Below are 3,787 nucleotides of genomic sequence, written 5' to 3'. Positions count from 1 at the left end.
TCTCTGGAATCGTATGCCTTTGCCACTATTTATCTTCATAACAAGTGAACGCACTTGCAATCAGCGCAGCGCATTTCTTTTCGTTTTTCGAAGATGTATGTTTGTGCATATTCACAATACTTGCTCCATGCTACTTGCTAAATATTTATATTTCCCTCTTTTTTTTTGCACATTACTCACTGCATTTCTTTGCTGATAATCACTTTTTCTATTTTTTCTTCATTCTTGCAGACATTTACACTTGTTGCAGTGAAGTATTTGGCTCATGTCGTACATCATGCGAAAATGTAAGTTCATAAATTTTATTTTTATTCACATGTGTTGGTGTATAATATTTATTTTGCCTACTAGTATATTGCTTAAGCCCACTACAGAGGCACACTTGTCATGTTTTTTGACAGTTAACGGTATATTGTCGTCATATCTCATCGTTCAAATGTAAGAGCGTTAAACAGCTGAACAGTTTGAGAAGAATTTGGAAGCTTTGATTTGCCTGCTGTTTTAAATTGATTAGTTCTTTTAATATATTGGTATGTATGTATGTACATATGTAGTTTAAGTTAGGTTCAAGTGAACGCTGGTATTACTACCAGCCCACATTTGTCTTTTTGATTAGACCCGATTTCGATGCAATGGAAGTTGCTGGGTCACGAAATAATTTTACGGCCTTTTTGTTCCTGGATACATTCTTGTGTCAGCTTGCTGATCACCATTGTCCGCAACATGTCCTCGATCAACGTCTTCGAAAGCTGACGCATGACATACACCCGCTCAAATCAATTACTTGTAAATCTCAAACCACTTGAGTGCTGATACTTGCCACATATGTGTGAAAATATTGTAAAAACTATAACAAAACTTGAGTTTACTCAAACCGGATACTCGTAAAACTTCGCCTTTAGCATGAGAGCCATTAATGTCAAACGATCTTTTTCGCGCACCTACTCTAATGTATAGAAAATGTTTATTTTCAATCTGGTATAGAATGCGTGCTCATTAGGGCTGTTTGACAGAAGGAAATCAAGGTTAGATGGACCAAAAAACAAAAATAAGGGTTTGACTACAGGTATTCGAAATGAGACTCTTACTGGATTGATAAAAAAAATAACGGCTAAGGGTTAAAAATAAGCCAAAAATTCTTTTCCATTTCCTGAAGAGGACAAATTCATTAAATTAGCCTGGATGTACTAGTGCATTGGGTTTGGAATACGCCACGTAAAAATTGTTTAAAATGAATTGGATTACAGCGACACCGAAAGAACAGTTGGTTCAACGAGGAATACCACGCCACTGCCAGGAAAAATATGCCGTCTTCGATGAAACTTCAACCTAACCATCTAACCTAGTGTACATTTCTACGTCCGTATAAACAAAAAAAAAAAAATTATGTTGCACGTTAACGCACCTAACTAGCAAATAGCTTTGCAAATTTTATTACCTGTCCAGCCCACTCGAAAAAATTGTGTTCTATTAAAGCGTCACAAAATGTAGCCACATGCATATGAGCAGAATAAAACTCCACCTAACCAAACTCTAAATGCAAAAAAGACACTTAATGACTGACAAGTTTATTAAAATGTTATCCTTATCGCTATTGAGCTGTCATTTAGACATTGTGGGCATAATCAAATACCAAATGTAAACTATGCGAAATTTGCATTTTTAAGTTGCCACGACAACCCACACAGATGGGCACATACATATGTACATTCTCACGTCCACATACATTGCTGAGTATCACATTTAAGAGGTTTTACCAGCCTTTTTGCCGCTTTTTTTTTTGCAATTACTGGCATACTTATATGGGAAAAGCTGGATTTTGCGTGGGGGTGTTGCATGTCGAATTCTTCTATTTTTTGCCACAAAATAGCTTCTTTCACCCATGTGTGGCGTGTGTGTGTGTGTGTGTGTGCATGAATATATGACAAAGCCATTATTTAGTTGTGCTTTCTGCCATCAAATTAAGAGGCTGGCCATGTGTAAATGCAAACGCCCAGTTTGACTAAATAATTTGTTGTTACTTAATTGACGTTTACGTGATAAAATGCGTGTCTTGCATTCACCGAGTCATCATCCTCGCCGACTTCCTTAGGCTTTATGTTCATATCACTTACTAGTATTTTTCAGACTTTCTCATTGCATTGGATGCTGTTGGTGGTTGCCGGTTTGGCCTTAATAGATATGAATTTATGTGCATACGTACTTAATTAAATATTCATGCATAAGTATGTACTTAGGTGTCTAGTGATTTTTATGTTGCATGGTGTAAGGTAATATTATTTACTGGTGATATTTGCCTTAATCTGCAGAAAGTCAAGTTGAGTAAAGCGCATGCGCAACACATATAACTACAATGTGTAGAAATTATGTACCATATCATAAAGGTTACATTTACATACAAACATATGCTTGCCTATTCTTACTTGTGATAAAAAAGAGGGGTTGCCACCTGTTGAATAAGTTAAAATCGGTTAATTAATAACTTCAATAAAATATTACAACAATGTGGTTATCATAGGAAAGTAGTTCAAAACCGAGTTATTGCGAAAATGTTTTTCAAGAGGTTTAACATCTGTTAAAAAAGTTAAACTCAATTTAAATAACAAGCTAAACGCTAAAAGCTTTATTTCAAACATATTTTTAATGGTGGCTGCCACCTAATAAGAAATTCAAAATCAATTTAATTAACAAATAAAATAAAATATTTTAATCTGGGTGTCAAACGAAAGAAGGATGCATCTATTTCGAAAATAAATTTGTTGATGGTTGCCACCAGCTTAGGAATTGAAAATCAATTTTATTGGCAAGTTAAATGAAATCCTACTAATATTATAAATGTGAAATTTTGTCTGGCATACAGATAGCTTATGACCTGATTAACATGTACATAGCATATTTTTTTAAGAGACTTACCATCTGCTGGAAAAATAAAATTTTATATTAAATTATAATTACTGGATCCTGACAGAGGGAGCAGACGGAATGCTATTGATTGCTGGGTATTAGGCACCTTATATCTTCTGGCGAAGAGAACGAGTTCCGTATTTACAGAATTAATAGCAAGTTCGCAGCTATTTAGCAGATGAGATCGTGCAGAGTGTGGAAGGTATAAAAACTAGAAGAATGGACGAAACGGTTGGTAGTTTGTCTTGCATTAGAATATGTCGCGCGAGATCTGGTATCATCCGTGTTGTAAACCAAGAAGTTAGTTAATCGAGCTCCATAAGTAACACCCTAATAAGGCCTACTTACGTGTTTGGTTGCAAAGAGCTACATACGAGCACACGTTATTTCTAATTATGCACTGTTAAATGCAAGATTAAACTTCCGAGGAAATTAATCTAAAAACTAACAAGATGGTGGGAATAAAGGAGATATCAAAAAATGTCCGGTTTGTTATTCTTATGACTCCTGTTGACAGTTTAAAATGCTGTCATTTGGTGCTAAATATTTATCTCACCAATATCTTAAACCAGTCTCTACATTTCGTGCAGTCGATCATAAATTCTACTGAAAAGTAATTTAGCTGACCATAAACTGACATAGAAATTTGCGCATGCACCATGAGCGTTGATTTATTTACCTATCAGTGAGCGGTAGCGCAATTAGTGTAGTACAAGTGAACTCGGCGAACGAACGAACGACTAACCAGCTGTACGATCGATCATTCAAAGATGCAAAAATATGCATACAAATACGATTTACATACAGTCAGCGCCAAAAATATGCATACCTTAACGTTTTGACGATTTTAGTTATTTATTTATATTTTCCATACCAAATTTTT

The sequence above is a fragment of the Rhagoletis zephyria genome, unplaced genomic scaffold, assembly GCF_001687245.7.
Source record: "Rhagoletis zephyria isolate East Lansing unplaced genomic scaffold, Rhagoletis_zephyria_1.1 Rzeph_scaffold_05679, whole genome shotgun sequence".
NCBI classification, from domain to species: domain Eukaryota; kingdom Metazoa; phylum Arthropoda; class Insecta; order Diptera; family Tephritidae; genus Rhagoletis; species Rhagoletis zephyria.
Note: the sequence above shows the minus strand (reverse complement) of the source record.